Here is a 19494-nt window from a genome sequence, read left to right as displayed (position 1 = left end):
TTTGAGATCAGTATTCCTTAAAAAAAAAAGAAAAGTGTCTTTGTGTGTATGTGTATGCAAACTTTCTCATTCTGAACTATTTTTCCCTAATGAATTCTTTCACTGAATTATTTTGTTAATGTTTCTAATTTAAACTGTACAGCTCTAATATGATTTTTTAAAAATCTACACATACCAAGCTGAACCCTTCAAACAAAAATATAAAGTTTTTTCTTATATTACAATACATATTTAAATGCACTGCATCACGGTTAACTTGAAGCATGTGATTTGCAAAAAATAGGACCAGTCATCTTTATTTTTTCTCTTCTATTTATGGAGTCAAGCAGGCCAGCAAACAGGCAAGCCAGCAGAGTATCCCTCAGTCTAATTAGGTCTCTTTAGAACAAATAAAAAGGGAGGGAGTAGAAAGAGCCAAGGATCCTTACAGCCCCCCCAAGCAGCTTGGCTGGCCCAGGCAAACAGTGATAGGTCTCTGAGAAGCCCAGCAAACAAATTGGCATTATGTCCACAGGTAATCATTATCACGTGTTTTTTTTTTGTTTGTTTCCAAAAAAAAAACCCCCACAAAAACCTGATCGATCTCTCCCCACCACAATGATGCTTCAGGGCATCTCTCTCACTGCTGGGGAGTGATTGACCATCGGGTATCATTAAAGATGGTAGGAAGAAAGGAAGTGAGTGTGGGCAAGGCGTGGGGGAGGATGGAGAGAGGAAAGACTGCATCTGAAGCAGCCACGAGCTCTAGCTCCTCCTTGTGTCTTTTTCTCCCTCCTGGACTTTACTGACCTTTCACTCAGGAGCCAGCTGGAGCCAAGCGAGATTTAATTGACTAGATTCCTCAGATGTGTTTGCAGTATGGGTGATGAAGAAGAGAGGAGGAGCGAAGGCAGACTGGATACTGTGGTGGAGAGAGAAGAGGAGGAGGGAACTTTCCATGACCTTCAAAGGCTAATTGCCTGGCTTTTCCTGGGCCCTTACTGAAACTTGACTTGCACAGGGCTCCTGTTGTCTGGTCCAGCCAAAGATTCCCAGCCCTTCCCTGAACCCCTGCTTTAGATATGCAGCATCGCAGCCGCTCCCTGGGTGATGGGTGACCTCTAGTCCAATCAATAGCAGGCCAGGCAAAGTGGCTACAGCTTCCCTCTACCCCTCTTGGCTCAGCTACATTAACAGGCTCTGCTCATCTTCAGTTCCCAAACTTCCTTCATTAATCTGAGCCCAAGAACGAAAATGGAGGGGGTACAGGACTGACCAGAAACAGCACTGATGTCTGTGTGTGTGTGTGTGTGTGTGTGTGTGTGTATTAGTCTTCTCCAGTTCTAGTTTAGTGGAATAAAATCGAAGCTAGCAAGAAAAAAATCAAACCTCTCCTCTGGCATTTTCTCTCTGTCTTCTTTCCATTGTTTGTTTCTGAAATTATAAATCACACAGAGTAACCAGATTAAGAATTTATCCACGAACATGGCCCCTCCCTACTTCTACTGGTTCTCTAAACCCTGTCTTTACAGGGCTTTTGTGTGTGTCTGTGCATGCATGTGTGTGAGCGTGTGTGGGTGCGTTTTACTTTTTTTTTTTTTTGAATATAAGTATAAAGGCGTCAGTGAATGTCAGATGAGTTAAATGGGTGACAAGGGAGAAGGAAAGAAGGAAATTCATCCCTTCTTGTCTTTGAGAGCAATTTAATTAGGCCTGAGCCCCCTGTGAATGGGTAAGGAAAAGGCTGGGGGTAGCTTGCCTAAGCTGCCTCCAAAGGCAAAAGCGGCCTTGGACACTGCATAAGCACCCGTCTTACACACACAAAGGATTTTTAAAGGATCATGTAAGAAGATCAACTGATAAGCAGCTAATTTTGTGTACTTAGGGAGCAAACGAGCACATGTACCGCCAACGGAATACCTAGGGTAATAGGATTAAAAAAAAAAAAAAAAGAGGGAGGGAAGATCTTGAGTATTTTACTATTAATGCCAATCACTAAAATTAAAGATTCATACTGCTTGACAGGGTAGCTGTAGGTCTTGGGAAGTGTGTATTTCTACGTATATGTGGAAGTATGCGGATTGACTGATGTGTGTGTGTGTGTGTACACACCCAGTATCTGTACATGAGCATATGCATGAAGTATAAGTTGATATAATTGTATATGTACCAATATGAATTTTTTTAATGCACTGCTCAATTATTTTGAAAATTTTCATCAAAAACCACTTTTAGACTAATTGGAATCTGCAGAGAAGAAACCTCATTTTTGGTTAAATTGAATTTTCTGAAATGTCATTTGATTTGGGAAATATGACTGATCTGCCCGATTTCCTGATAAGAAATGAAATGAGCTGTTGTCCTTCAGGATATCATAGACTTGAAATGGAGGATTTTATGGTTAATGCCATCAGATAGAAGAGTCCCACTTTGAAAGAAGTCCATCAGCCTCAGGGGAAGGCAGTTAAAGCTGGCATGGAACCATGATAGATTTTTTTTCTGAAGCAATACTTACAAAATAAATGGTAATAAATAATGAGATGGGTGATATCAAAAAGTTAATAGTCTTAAACTTTAACATTTTAGATTCTACTTTAAGTTCCTAATGTCATGTGAAGTTTAAATGCAGAGGCCAAATTAGTATGTTTGGACCACAGTATGGTATGTCAGATTTTTAAAAGTATGATAAATGCTGTCATTCTTATAACACATTAATGCCAACAATGGATAAGGGAAAAGAGCAAGGGAATAAAATCAATAACAGGATCATACATGAAAAAGTACACATAGCCAGAAGCAAAAAGAAAGAATATCTGGGTCACTGACCTCAGGCACAAATGAATAGGAAAGTATATAGCTGTACTTAAGAAAAGGGAAGCAACGGAATGGAGTTAGCTGTGTCACAGTGAAGTGGCAGCTTTAAAAAGTGCAGCAGCCGGAGAAAACTATGGCAATAGGTTATTACATAAGGAGAAAGCCCCGTGTGAATGTGGCTTATATTTGCCAAATCACAGAACTATTGACCAATATGTTAACTCTTTCCAAACTCATCCTGCACTCCTGGATTCTGCTTTCATATCTTCTCTCTCAATATTTACACTAAGAGATTTATAGTGTGGCCAGGTTTATGTAGAGTTCTGCAACAAATAAAGATTCCCATGAAACAATCAAATGTAATAGAAAAAGTCAGTGAGAAAGAAAAGATAAAAAGATAAGGGAAAAAAGTTATGCTTCAAAGTAGTATATTTCAATGAAGAGGGAAAGTGTGAATAAGATAAGGTAAGAAAGACATAAGAGAGACAGTAGGGATGAGGAATAGAAGAATACAGAAAATGAAAAGAAGACTATACATTTGATAGAAAGGAGACTTCTATGGGATAATGCATTCAACAGACTTAAAATTACCTATACCCTTATTTTTTTTAAGATGTCTAATTTCAATTGCCACCTACAAAGGTGAAAACTTTAAATTCACATATCAACAAATTAATTCTAGTCAGTACTTGTTTATATGTAGAACACAATATAATCATATGATTTATATTTTATCAATGAAACAGAAATGCACACAGTTATGATGAAATCTAATTATATACATTGACTTATTTCACAGCTTTCTTTAAAATAAAATCTACTTTATTAAAGGAAATTTACTTTTGGAAAGGAAATTCAGGATTTCCTTGGAAACAATGAAAATTCTTAAAATTTAGAGGAGTCACTCATAGATTAATCCTCCGTAAGCCTGGAATAGTAATTTCTTCAACGGGTTTCTTGATTAATCTTATGGCTATTCTGCAAAACTGCAGTAAGAGTAAAAATGTAATGCCTCCATGATAGCTTGATTCTTTTTTAAAGGCCATCCCTCATTGCCTGACCATAATTTGTATATATTTGACATTTAACTGCATATGTATTCTTTTTAACATTTTGCCAATTTACTTATAAAATAATATTTAAAAGAATGGTCCACAGGTGATTTGTAGGTAATTTATTTCAGAAATTAAATGACTTTCATACTAAAATTTTCTATTTTAGTAAGAATGAATTAACATCATGAATTTCAACTCCTTAGGATAAATTAACTCAATACATGTAAAAACATAATAGGAGTCAACGTATTTGCTTTAGGTTTATATAAAATAGCCAGAAATGAAAATGGTATGTAAGACTTTATATCTAAAGATTCATTCTTAGGGTTCTTACTGCTTTTTTTTTTCTTTTACTCTGGGTAAATACACGTGGCATATGCAGTCTTAGAATATGAAATACAAGTGTTTTGTCCCCCACTTTGTACAGCACCCCCTGATAAAGAGGAGCCTAGAAAGAATTACAATCAAATAGGCACTGATAGAGCAGTGCTAAGAGGAAATGATATAACTCATCCTTAAATTGCACCCTAAAGAAATCATGTTGAATTTCACAACAGGTAAGCATCTTGACAAATCCTTCTGAGTATGATGAAAGCAGCTTGCAAAAACAGGATAAGAGTACATCCTGGATAACATCTCAGATACATCAATTTTGCTTCCAGGACCTTTATAGTATTGTACTTAACTAGAGAAATAGCAAGGTAGTGCTTCATCCATATCATCGATCCTAGTAAGCCAGTTCCAATAATCTTCTCTCTAATGTCAAATGTAAGAGTATTCAAAGGTTTAAAAGTTGCACATTTTTAATTCTAAAATTTCATCACCGTTATGTTGATAAAAGTATTTACATAGGATAACAAATCAATTAAGTTACAGAAGCTCCTCAGAGTGGTATTCTTTCCAAATGTATGCTTCATCTGGTTATTCTTCTGTTATTATTTAAGTATGCTTATATGAAGGAGAATAGAAATTGACTTTTCCACATATACCACTGTAAAGTCTTCTAAACTCTGCATTTACTTATTCAGTCATTTTTTTCAGCCACCATTTACTAAATGAACTGCTTCTATGTGCCTAACAAGTGTGGATATACTTTGCTAACTTTCATATCCCCAGCTCTCAGCATAATACCTGGCATACAGTAGGCAAACAATAATATAATAAATATGTACATTAAAAAATCGTGAGGTGAGGAAGGATCCTCCCTTACAGATTTCAGAAGGAGGACATCCTGCCTATATCTTTATTTCAGATTTCTAGCCTCCAGAACAGTGAGACGATAAATTTCTGTTGCTTTAAGCCACCAAATTTGTGGTTATGACCAGGATGGAATAGAAGAGATGGAGAAGGAGTTGCTAAGGATAGATGCAGAATTGATTTCTAAGAAGAAAACTGTCTTATAGGTTCAAGAAATAACTTTAGAAAACTACCAAGAGCTATGAAATCCTAAGTAGAGGCAAGTAACAAATTAGTTTCTACACCCTCCATTCCTGGGTTAGGAAGTGGTGGATGAAGACTTCATTTGACATGGCCCTTTCTACCTTTGCAAACTCACTTGCTGACAAAGAACAGAATATTGCACACATTGCGACCACTCCCCTCAAGAAATCATACTTACAAAGCTCAGTGAGTGGGTAATATAAATTATATTTGTTTTTGTTTCTCCTGTGTATTAGTTAGGGTTCTCTAGAGAAACAGAATCAACAGGGAACACTTGCAAATATAAAATTTATGAAAGTGTCTCACGTGACCATAGGAACACAGAGTCCAAAATCCACAGGGCAGGCTGCAAAGCCGATGACCCCAATGGATGGCTTGGATGAACTCCACAGGAGAGGCTCACCAGACAAAGCAGGAATGGAAACTGTCTCCTCTGAGTCCTCCTTAAAAGGCTTCCCATGATTGCATTTAGCATCACTAATTGCAGAAGACACTCCCCTTTGGCTGATTACAAATGGAATCAGCTGTGGATGTAGCTGACGTGATCATGACCTAATCCTATGAAATGTCCTCATTGCAACAGACAGGCCAGCGCTTGCCCAATCAGATGAACAGGTACCACAACCTGGCCAAATTGACACCTGTCCCTAACCATGACAGTCCACCCCTTGTCAACTTGGCACATATATATATATATATATATATATATATATATATATATATATATATATATATATCACCTTAGACCATACTTAATTTCCAAATGAAAACTAATAAGCACACATTTTTTCTTTTACCTGACAATACTCAACTGTCCTACATAACTGGAAACACATTAAATCTCTCCAGAATAGGATAGGGTGCAAATCCTTGGGCAACATTCATTCTTAAACTTGATATCTTACAACTTAAATAGTATACTTAAATAGTATAACACGAACAAAACAGCATTACAGTCCTCGTCTCTGTAACTGATCACGTGGTTGAAGTTCATATTTATCACTACCTTCTTCCACTACCCATTCCATGTTCCCTTTCCCCTCAGCAAGCACTTCAGCTGGGCGTAGTTCTTTGCCTGGTGGGGTGACCCAAACCTTCATTCCTGAAGTCTCAGAGCCATTAGTGGTCCTGCCTGGATTGTGTTGTTGCGGTTTTCCATTGATTTTAATCACAGGGCATGGTAGTACTAATAGACGCCCCAGGGGATCTCCTATATTCCAAGAAAACTCTTCTTTACCTCCATTATGTAGTTGCAGTCCTATTTCCTTCTGATAGTCAGGGTCAATTACCCCAGACAATAGTGCAATCCCCTTCTTGGTGTGTTGATCCAGAGGCATAAGTAGCCCAAAGTGACCAGGTAGCAATCTTAACTTCCAGTTCAGTGGTATCACTGTTGATTCTCCCGGAGAAAGCACACCCCGTTTTGGAACTAAAACCTATAGACCAGCAGAACTCAGGGTAGCAGGGACAGGAAGCAAAAATTTTCTTAGTGGATCACTAGGAGTAATAGTGAGTGGCACCACACCCATTTCCACCCCTTGGTTCCTGGACCCATGGATCCTGGCTATGGGAGAAACAGCACCATACAGCAGACGCTGATTCAGAGCATACACAGCTTCCTGGAGAACATTACCCCAGCCTTTCAAGTTTTTGCCACCTAGGTGGCACCGTAATTGAGTTTACAAAAGGCCATTCCACCGTTCTATCAATCCAGCTGCTTCTGGATGATGGGGAACATGGTAAGACCAGAGAATTCCATGAGCATGTGCCCATTCCCACACTTCATTTGCTGTGAAGTGTGTTCCTTGATCCGAAGCAATGCTATGTGGAATACCATGACGATGGATAAGGCATTCTGTAAGCCCACGGATAGTAGTTTTGGCAGAAGCATTGCGTGCAGGGAAAGCAAACCCATATCCAGAGTATGTGTCTATTCCAGTTAGAACAAATCGCTGCCCCATCCATGAAGGGAGTGGTCCAATGTAATCAACCTGCCACCATGTAGCTGGCTGGTCACCTCGGGGAATGGTGCCATATTAGGGGCTGAGTGTGGGTCTCTGCTGCTGGCATATTGGGCACTCAGAAGTGGCTGTAGCCAGGTCAGGCTTGGTGAGTGGAAGTCCATGCTACTGAGCCCATGCATAACTTCCATCCCTACCACCATGACCACTTTGTTCATGAGCCCATTGGGCAACAACAGGAGTTGTTGGGGAAAGAGGCTGACTGGTATCCATAGAACGGGTCATCTTATCCACTTGATTATTAAAATCTTCCTCTGCTGAAGTCACCCTCTGGTATGCATTCACATGGGACACAAATATCTTCATGTTTGTAGCCCACTCAGAAAGGTCTATGCACATACTTCTTCCCCAGACCTCTTTGTCACCAATTTTCCAATTATGGTCTTTCCAAGTCCCTGACCATCCAGCCAAACCATTAGCAACAGCCCATGAGTCAGTATACAAACGCACCTCTGGCCAGTTTTCCTTCCAAGCAAAATGAACAGCCAGGTGCACTGCTCAAAGTTCTGCCCACTGGGAGGATTTCCCCTCACCACTGTCCTTCAAGGACATCCCAGAAAGGGGTTGTAATGCTGCAGCTGTCCACTTTCGGGTGGTACCTGCATATCATGCTGAACCATCTGTAAACCAGGCCCGAGTTTTCTCTTCCTCAGTCAATTCACTGTAAGGAACTCCCCAAGAGGCCATAGCTCTGGTCTGGGAAAGAGAAGGTAATGTGGCAGCAGGAGTGGAAACCATGGGCATTTGTGCCACTTCTTCATGTAACTTACTTGTGCCTTCAGGACCTGCTCTGGCTCTATCTCGTATATACTATTTCCACTTTACAATAGAGTGCTGCTGTGCACGTCCAATTTTATGGCTTGGTGGATCAGACAACACCCAACTCATGATAGGCAACTCAGGTCTCATGGTAACTTGGTGGCCCATGGTTAAGCGTTCAGTCTCTACTAAGGCCCAGTAGCAGGCCAAAAGCTGTTTCTCAAAAGGAGAGTAGTTATCTGCAGCAGATGGTAAGGCTTTGCTCCAAAATCCTAAAGGTCTGTGTTGTGATTCTCCTATAGGGGCCTGCCAAAGGCTCCAGACAGCATCTCTATTTGCCACTGACACTTTCAGCACCATTGGATCTGCTGGATCATATGGCCCAAGTGGCAGAGCAGCTTGCACAGCAGCCTGGACCTGTCGCAGAGCCTCCTCTTGTTCAGGTCCCCACTCAAAATTAGCAGCTTTTCTGGTCACTCGATAAATGGGCCGGAGTAGCACACCCAAATGAGGAATCTGTTGTTGCCAAAATCCAAAAAGACCCACTAGGCGTTGTGCCTCTTTTTTGGTTGTGGGAAGGGCCAGATGCAGCAATTTATCCTTCACCTTAGAGGGGATACCTCGACATGCCCCACACCACTGGACACCTAGAAATTTTACTGAGGTGGAAGGCGCCTGTATTTTTGTTGGATTTATCTCCCATCCTCTGACACACAAATGCCTTACCAGTAAATTTAGAGTAGTTGCTAATTCTTGCTCACTAGGTTCAATCAACATGATATCATCAATATAATGGACCAGCGTGATGTCTTGTGGGAGGGAGAAACGATCAAGGTCTCTGCGAACAAGATTACGACATAGGGCTGGAGAGTTGATATACCCCTGAGGTAGGACAGTGAAAGTATATTGCTGACCTTGCCAGCTGAAAGCAAACTGTTTCTGGTGGTCCTTACTAATAGCTATTGAGAAAAAAGCATTTGCCAGATCAATAGCTGCATACCAGGTACCAGGGGATGTATTGATTTGCTCAAGCAATGATACTACATCTGGAACAGCAGCTGCAATTGGAGTTACCACCTGGTTGAGTTTACAATAATCCACTGTCATTCTCCAAGACCCATCTGTTTTCTGCATAGGCCAAATAGGAGAGTTGAACGGGGATGTGGTGGGAATCACCACCCCTGCATCTTTCAAGTCCTTAAGAGTGGCAGTAATCTCTGCAATCCCTCCAGGAATACGGTATTGCTTTTGATTTACTATTTTGCTTGGTAGGGGCAGTTCTAGTGGCTTCCACTTGGCCTTTCCCACCATAACAGCCCTCACTGTACGAGTTAGAGAACCAATGTGGGGATTCTGCCAGTTGCTCAGTATGTCTATGCCAATTATACATTCCGGAACTGGGGAAATAACTACAGGATGGGTCCGGGGGCCCACTGGACCCACTGTGAGACAGACCTGAGCTAAAACTCCATTGATCACCTGGCCTCCATAAGCCCCCACTCTGACTGGTGGTCCAGAGTGACATTTTGGGTACCCTGGAATTAATGTCACTTCTGAACCAGTGTCTAATAATCCCTGAAATATCTGATCATTTCCTTTTCCCCAGTGCACAGTTACCCTGGTAAAAGGCCATCGGTCTCCTTGGGGAAGACTTAGAGGAAGGTTAACAGTATAAATTTGTGGCAGTGTAACAGGTTTCTCCCCCATAGGGACCTGGCCTCCCCTTCATTCAAGGGGCTCAGGGTCTGTAAACTGTTTCAAGTCTGGAAATTGATTAAGGGGCCGTGACTCCGTGTTTTCGTCATTCAGGTTAGACTTCTGTTCCCTTGACCTAGAACTCTTTTGTTTATACAGCTCCAACAAGAATTTTGTAGACTGCCCTTATATTGTATTTCTAGGCACCCCATGATTTACTAGCCAATGCCACAAATCTCTGCGTGTCATATAATTTTGATGCCTCCTTTGAGTTTGTTGTCTATTATAATACCCACGTCTACCCTGTCTTTGGTGATTAAGTGCTGCCACCTGGCTTCTGCCAACTCGGGATCCTGTCATCCCCATTGTGTTTAAGGATTCCAGCTCAGTGACAGCAGTTCCTACAGTAATATCTGACCTACAAAGAAGTGCAACCACAGAGCTCTTGAGGGATGATGGTGCTAGTCTCACAAACTTATTTCTCACTGTTCTGGTAAAAGGTGTATCCTCTGGACATTCCTGGGGTGTAAGAGCAGTCTTTGCATGATAAATCCACTCTAACATCCCAATCTCTCTAAGCCTCTGGATCCCCTCATCTACATTATACCAGGGCAGTTCTGGCATTTCAACCTCAGGTAATGTTGGCCACCTTTTGATCCATGTTTCAACCAACCACCCAAACAAGCTGTTAACACCTTTTCTAACTGCTCTAGCTATAACATTGAATGCAGAATCTCTGCTTAGTGGGCCCATATCAATAAATTCAGCCTGATCCAGCCTTATATTCCTCCCACCATTATCCCACACTCTTAAAATCCATTGCCACACATATTCCCCTGATTTCTGTCTATATAAATTGGAAAACTCACACAGTTCTTTTGGAGTATAACGTACCTCCTCATGTGTGATACTTTGTACCTCACCTTTAGGGGCCTGTTGGGACTTTAGTCTAGTTATAGGTCTAGAAGAAATGAGGGGTGGTGGGGGTGGGTCATGAAAAGAATTAGAAATATCTTCCAAGCCATTTGCTTCAGGGCTTTCATTTGCAGTTTCATCTGGTGAAACAGGATTAATAACTCTAGGGCTAATCCCTTCAGGAGGAGGTTGGGTGGTCAATTCCTCAAGGCAGGCTGGAGGTGGGGGAGCTATGTCCTCAGGGCAGACTATTACAGGGTTATCTAAAGAAGGCTCAGCATGATCTAGGGTTTCAACCTCACCCCTAACATCATTATCAATCCATACGTCACCATCCCATTTTTCAGGGTCCCACTCCTTTCCAATCAATGCCCTCACTTTAACGGCAGACACCATGCAAGACTGAGATTTCAGTTTACGTTGTAAAGTTGCTACTCTAACAATAAGATTCTGAGTCTGATTTTCAGAAATCTCAAGTCTACGGCTACAGGAAATAAGATTTTCCTTCAGGATACTCACAGAAACCTCTACATCTTTCAGACGGTGCTTAAGCTTCTCGTTTGAAGCCTTAAGCCCATCCCTTTCACCCTTTAATGTAGACAGTGTATCTAACAACAACCAACCAACATCTCTATAACTCTTATTTCTACAAAACTCTGTAAAGGTGTCAAAAACATTATCCCCCAGAGTCTGGCTTCGTACAAGCGAAGCATTAGGAGAACTGAATGATGATATTTTGACTATCTCCTTTGCCAACTCAGTCCATGGATTGGGAGTGTCATTCTGATTATGGGAATCAGAGTCCTTAGTGTCTCTGAGTCCAGTCAGAGTAGAAAACCATTCATAAAAACCCATTTTTAAGATTCCGTTTCTTAAGAACCACTCCTGGTACCAAGATGTATTAGTTAGGGTTCTCTAGAGAAACAAAACCAACTGGGAACACTTGCAAATATAAAATTTATAAAAGTGTTTCATGTGACCGCAGGAACGCAGAGTCCAAAATCCACAGGGCAGACTGCGAAGCTGACGACTCCGATGAATAGCCTGGATGAACTCCACAGGAGAGGCTCACCAGCCAAAGCAGGAATGGAAACTGTCTCCTCTGATTCCTCTTTAACAGGCTTCCCATGATTGCATTTAGCATCACTAATTGCAGAAGACACTCCCCTTTGGCTGATTACAAATGCAATCAGCTGTGGATGCAGCTGGCGTGATCATGACCTAATCCTATGAAATGTCCTCATTGCAACAGACAGGCCGGCGCTTGCCCAATCAGATGAACAGGTACCACAACTTGGCCAAGTTGACACCTGTCCCTAACCATGACATCCTGCAAACTGAAAGGCTATAAGTCCTCAAAACTTGATCACACACCATGGTGCTGCTGAAGGCAGAAATCAAATTCAGCCATTTGGATAGAACAGGGAGAATTATATCTTTACTTTCTTTTAATTATTTTCAAACTATGGTGTCATCATGATATGACTATTGATGCCTCTCAGAGATTTAAAGTGAAAAGAAGTAGAAATGATATTGTTTAAATAAATATTATAATATTCTTACATCTTCTCTAGGGCAATGTACTACATATGAGGCAAACAAAAATATTGGTTGGCTGGAGAATTAATGAAAGAAAATATAAATGAATCTTTTTGGGAAAGTCATTTTTTTCCATGAAAAAAATAAATGACCGTTGGGTACAAAGAATTTTATTCCCTATGCTATTATATATTCCTGAGCTATTTAAAACAGTTATAATTATTATGATTCCTAGACCTATGCTGATATCTATTTTAGTCAGGATTAGAATATTTATCAACAATTTTAAAATATCAAACAAAATTTTCAAAAACTCTTCCAAATTTATTGATTCCATAAAGTTGGTTGGCAAATAACTGGAAAAAATAGAATACACAAGACCCTTCAAGCGAAGTTTTGAAAGTAAGTTAAGAATAGCAAAAGCGTAGTTATTTGGCAAGTGTTCCAGTCTCTGGATAAATATGGCTATGTTAATGTGGCCTATGAATTTTTCTTCCTTTATAAATATTGCAATAATTTCTTCTTACCATTGTAGATATGCATATGAAATTATGGAAAAATTATAAATATTTAAAATATGTTTAAAAGTATTCATGACTTCTGCTTCTGGTCTAGGCAAATGAGAAGAAAATAGGGTGAATTCTTTTAAATATTGAAATTAAAAAACTCATAAATCAAAAAGTCCCTATCCAGCAAAATTATTTTTCAAAATGATTGTGAAATAAAGAGTTTCAGGCAAATAATAGTAGTGGTAATTCATTACCAAAAGACATTTACTAAAAGAAATGTTAAAAAAAAGTTTTTTGGGAATGAAAGAAAAGATACCAAATGGTATTTGTATACTAAACAGAGATTTAAAAAAAATTAAATAGTAAATAGTTGGGAGACGGGTATAGAAGATTTCTTTTAAATCTCTTTAAAAGAAAACCTATTGCTTAAGGTAAATAATCCCAATGTATCATGAATTTGATAGAATGAATAATGGCTCTCTAAAGATGCCCATTTCCTAATGCCCATACCTCATAAATGTGTTTGCTACCTTATAGTCAAAAGAAACTTTACAGAAGCAATTAAGTCAAGATCTGGGGATGGGAAGATTATCCTCAATTATCTGGTTGGATCCAATACAATCAAATGATTCCATATGAAAGGGGAGCAAAACTCATGGAAATACAGGTTGGAGGAAGGAGTTATGGACCAAAGTATGTAGGCAACCACTAAAAGGTGGCAAAGAGATGGAAACAATTCTTCCCTAGCGTCTCCAAATGGAACACAGTCCTTCAAATCAATTTTAGACTTCTGACCTCCAAAACTCTAAGTAAATACATTTATATTGTCATAAGCTATTAAATTTGTGGCAATTAATTATAGCAGCAATAGGAAAATAATTCAGTGAAGTTCATAACATATGTAAAAATATAATGCTTCAAACAATCCCAAAAAGAAATGTGGGAGAGAAATGGAGGCATACCATTGTAAGTTTCTTACATGATTCATGAGATGGTATATTAGTCTGTTCAACAGACTATTAAAGATGCATATTGTTGACTTCCGGAGAAGATGGCGGCTTAGTAAGATGCGTGGATCTTAGTTCCTCCTCTAGAACAGCTACTAGGGGAGTAGAAACGATACAGAACCGCTCCCAGAGCCATGACAGAGATCAAAAAGACAGCATACCCCATCCTGGAATGGCTGACTGGCTGGGAGAACCCGATCTGGTGAGATTGCCGAGGGGCGCGGGCTTCCCCGGGCCGGGGCGGCAGGCGGCCGGTGTCCCTCCCTTCCTCCTTCCCGGGCCAGCTGGGAGAAGCGGACAGGCAGTCTCGTCAAGCTGCGGCCCCCCGGACCAACTGTGAGAATTAGATCGGAGATCCCCAGGCCACAGAGAACGGTGACCAGGGTCCCTTCCAGACACATGACTTCCCGGTCCGGCTGGGAACGGTGCACTCTCCCGGGCTGCGACAGCTGGCGCCTTCCCGCCAGGCTTGGCGCCCCGAGCCGACTAGGAGATTCGGACGGGCGCTCTCCCGGGCTGTGGCAGCTGGCGACCCACCCGCGTTCGGATTCCCGGGCCGGCTGGCACTCTTTCAAGCTGCTTCGGCTGGTGAACCTTCCCCACGGTGAGAGTTTTCCAAAGTTAAAGGACCCACAGCACCTTTTACTGGTGGGACCTGCAGACAAACATGTGCCACGAGTGCCACATACTGGGCAGGATAAGAAAAACAGAACCGAGATTTCACAGAAAAATCTTTCAACCTGTTGGGTCCAACACCCAGGGAAATCTGACTAAATGCCCAGACACCAGCAGAAGATAACGGATCATGCTCAGAAAATTGAAAATATGGCCCAGTCAAAGGAGCAAACCAATAGTTCAAATGACATACAGGAGCTGAGACAACTAATGTTGAATATACGAACAGAAATGGAAAACCTCTTCAAAAACCAAATCGATAAATTGAGGGAGGACATGAAGAAGACATGGGCTGAACAAAAAGAAGAAAGAGAAAAACTGAAAAAACAAATCACAGAACTTACGGAAGTGAAGGATTAAGTAGAAAAGATGGAAAAAACAAAGGATACGTACAATGATAGATTTAAAGGGACAGAAGATAGAATCAGTGATTTGGAGGATGGAATATCTGAAGTCCAAAAAGAAAGAGAAACTATAGGGAAAAGAATGGAAAAATTTGAAGAGGGGATCAGGGAACTCAAGGACAATATGAACCGCACAAATATATGTGTTGTGGGTGTCCCAGAAGGAGAAGAGAAGGGAAAAGGATGAGAAAAACTAATGGAAGAAATTATCACTGAAAATTTCCCAACTCTTATGAAAGACCTAAAATTACAGACCCAAGAAGTGCAGTGCACCCCAAAGAGAATTGACACAAATAGGCATTCTCCAAGACACTTACTACTTAGAATGTCAGAGGTCAAAGAGAAAGAGAGGATCTTGAAAGCAGCAAGAGAAAAACAATCCATCACATACAAGGGAAACCCAATAAGACTATGTGTAGATTTCTCAGCAGAAACCATGGAAGCTAGAAGACAGTGGGATGATATATTAAAATTACTAAAAGAGAAAAAGTGCCATACAAGACTCCTATATCCAGCAAAATTGTCCTTCAAAAATGAGGGAGAAATTAGAACATTCTCAGACAAAAAGTCACTGAGAGAATTTGTGACCAAGAGAATGGCTCTGCAAGAAATACTAAAGGGAGCACTAGAGTCAAATACAAAAAGACAGAAGAGAGAGGTATGGAGAAGAGTGTAGAAAGAAGGAAAGCCAGATATGATATATATAATACAAAAGGCAAAATGGTAGAGGAAAATATTATCCAAACAGTAATAACACTAAATGTTAATAGACTGAATTCCCCAATCAAAAGACATAGACTGGCAGAATGGATTAAAAAACAGGATCCTTCTATATGCTGTCTACAGGAAACACATCTTAGACACAAAGATAAACATAGGTTGAAAGTGAAAGGTTGGGAAAAGATATTTCATGCAAATAACAACCAGAAAAGAGCAGGAGTAGCTATACTAATATCCAACAAATTAGACTTCAAATGTAAAACAGTTAAAAGAGAAAAAGAAGGACACTACTAATAAAAGGAACAATTAAACCAGAAGACATAACAATCATAAATATTTATGCACCGAACCAGAATGCCCCAAATTACGTGAGGAATACACTGCAAACACTGAAAAGGGAAATAGATTCATATACCATAATAGTTGGAGACTTCAATTCACCACTCTCATCAATGGACAGAACATCTAGACAGAGGATCAATAAAGAAATAGAGAATCTGAATATTACTATAAATGAGCTAGACTTAACAGATATTTATAGGACATTACATCCCACAACAGCAGGATACACCTTTTTCTCAAGTGCTCATGGATCATTCTCAAACATAGACCATATGCTGGGTCACAAAGCAAGTCTTAAAAAATTTAAAAAGATTGAAATCATACACAACACTTTCTCGGATCATAAAGGAATGAAGTTGGAAATCAATAATAGGCAGAGTGCCAGAAAATTCACAAATACGTGGAAGCTCAACAACACACTCTTAAACAATGAGTGGGTCAAAGAAGAAATTGCAAGAGAAATTAGTAAATACCTCGAGGCGAATGAAAATGAAAACACAGCATATCAAAACTTATGGGACGCAGCAAAGGCAGTGCTAAGAGGGAAATTTATTGCCCTAAATGCTTATATCAGAAAAGAAGAAAAGACAAAAATGCAGGAATTAACTGTCCACTTGGAAGAACTGGAGAAAGAACAGCAAACTAATCCCAAAGCAAGCAAAAGGAAAGAAATAACAAAGATTAGAGCAGAAATAACTGAAATTGAAAACAATAGAGAAAATCAATAAGACCAGAAGTTGGTTCTATGAGAAAATCAATAAAATTGATGGGCCCTTAGCAAGATTGACAAAAAGAAGAAGAGAGAGGATGCAAATAAATAAGATCAGAAATGGAAGTGGAGACATAACCACTGACCTCACAGAAATAAAGGAGGTAATAACAGGATACTATGAACAACTTTACGCTAATAAATACAACAATTTAGATGAAATGGACGGGTTCCTAGAAAGACATGAACAACCAACTTTGACTCAAGAAGAAATAGATGACCTTAACAAACAAATCACAAGTAAAGAAATTGAATCAGTCATTCAAAAGCTTCCTAAAAAGAAAAGTCCAGGACCAGACGGCTTCACATGTGAATTCTATCAAACATTCCAGAAAGAATTAGTAGCAACTCTCCTCAAACTCTTCAAAAAAATTGAAGTGGAGGGAAAACCACCTAATTCATTCTATGAAGCCAACATCACCCTCATACCAAAACCAGGCAAAGATATTACAAAAAAAGAAAACTACAGGCCAATCTCTCTACTGAATATAGATGCAAAAATCCTCAACAAAATTCTAGTAAATCGTATCCAACAACACATTAAAAGAATTATAAATCATGACCAAGTAGGATTCATCCCAGGTATGCAAGGATGGTTCAACATAAGAAAATCAATTAATGTAATATACCATATCAACAAATCAAAGCAGAAAAATCACAAGATCCTCTCAATTGATGCAGAGAAGGCGTTTGACAAGATTCAACATCCTTTCCTGTTGAAAACACTTCAAAAGATAGGAATACAAGGGAACTTCCTTAAAATGATAGAGGGAATATATGAAAAACCCACAGCTAATATCATCCTCAGTGGGGAAAAATTGAAAACTTTCCCCCTAAGATCAGGAACAAGACAAGGATGTCCATTATCACCACTATTATTAAACATTGTGTTGGAGGTTCTAGCCAGAGTAATTAGACAAGAAAAAGAAATACAAGGCATCAAAATTGGAAAGGAAGAAGTAAAACTATCACTGTTTGCAGACGATATGATACTATACATTGAAAACCTAGAAAAATCCACAACAAAACTACCAGAGCTAATAAATGAGTACAGCAAAGTAGCAGGTTACAAGATCAACATTCAAAAATCTGTAGCATTTCTATACACTAGTAATGAACAAGCTGAGGGGGAAATCAAGAAATGAATCGCATTTACAATTGCAACTAAAAGAATAAAATACCTAGGAATGAATTTAACTAAAGAGACAAAAAACCTATATAAAGAAAACTACAAAAAACTGCTAAAAGAAATCACAGAAGACCTAAATAGATGGAAGGGCATACCGTGTTCATGGATTGGAAGACTAAATATACTTAAGATGTCAATCCTACCTAAATTGATTTACAGATTCAATGCAATACCAATCAAAATCCCAACAACTTATTTTTCAGAAATAGAAAAACCAGTAAGCAAATTTATCTGGAAGGGCAGGGTGCCCTGAATTGCTAAAAACATCTTGAGGAAAAAAAACAAAACTGGAGGTCTCGCGCCGCCTGACTTTAAGGCATACTATGAAGCCACAGTGGTCAAAACAGCATGGTACTGGCATAGAGATAGATCTATCGACCAATGGAATTGAATAGAGTGCTCAGATATAGACTCTCTCATCTATGGACATTTGATCTTTGATAAGGCAGTCAAGCCAACTCACCTGGGACAGAACAGTCTCTTCAATAAATGGTGCCTAGAGAACTGGATATCCATATGCAAAAGAATGAAAGAAGATCCATCTCTCACACCATATACAAAAGTTAACTCAAAATGGGTCAAAGATCTAAACATTAGGTCTAAGACCATAAAACAGTTAGAGGAAAATGTAGGGAGATATCTTATGAAACTTACAATTGGAGGCGGTTTTATGGACCTTAAACCTAAAGCAAGAGCACTGAAGAAGGAAATAAATAAATGGGAGCTCCTCAAAATTAAACACTTTTGTGCATCAAAGAACTTCATCAAGAAAGTAGAAAGACAGCCTACACAATGGGAGACAATATTTGGAAACAACATATCAGATAAAGGTCTAGTATCCAGAATCTATAAAGAGATTGTCCAACTCAACAACAAAAAGACAGCCAACCCAATTACAAAATGGGAAAAAGACTTGAACAGACACCTCTCAGAAGAGGAAATACAAATGGCCAAAAGGCACATGAAGAGATGCTCAATGTCCCTGGCCATTAGAGAAATGCAAATCAAAACCACAATGAGATATCATCTCACACCCACCAGAATGGCCATTATCAACAAAACAGAAAATGAAAAGTGCTGGAGAGGATGCGGAGAAAGAGGCACACTTATCCACTGTTGGTGGGAATGTCAAATGGTGCAACCACTGTGGAAGGCAGTTTGGCGGTTCCTCAAAAAGCTGAATATAGAATTGCCATACGACCCAGCAATACCATTGCTGGGTATCTACTCAAAGGACTTAAGGGCAAAGATACAAACGGACATTTGCACACCAATGTTTATAGCAGCGTTATTTACAATTGCAAAGAGATGGAAACAGCCAAAATGTCCATCAACAGACGAGTGTCTAAACAAACTGTGGTATATACATACGATGGAATATTATGCAGCTTTAAGACAGAATAAACTTATGAAGCATGTAATAACATGGATGGACCTAGAGAACATTATGCTGAGTGAGTCTAGCCAAAAACTAAAGGACAAATACTGTATGGTCCCACTGATGTGAACCGACATTCGAGAATAAACTTGGAATATGTCATTGGTAACAGAGTCCAGCAGGAGTTAGAAACAGGGTAAGATAATGGGTAATTGGAGCTGAAGGGATACAGACTGTGCAACAGGACTAGATACAAAAACTCAAAAATGGACAGCATAATAATA

This window comes from Tamandua tetradactyla, chromosome 7 (assembly GCF_023851605.1).
Source record: "Tamandua tetradactyla isolate mTamTet1 chromosome 7, mTamTet1.pri, whole genome shotgun sequence".
Lineage (NCBI taxonomy): Eukaryota > Metazoa > Chordata > Mammalia > Pilosa > Myrmecophagidae > Tamandua > Tamandua tetradactyla.
Note: the sequence above shows the minus strand (reverse complement) of the source record.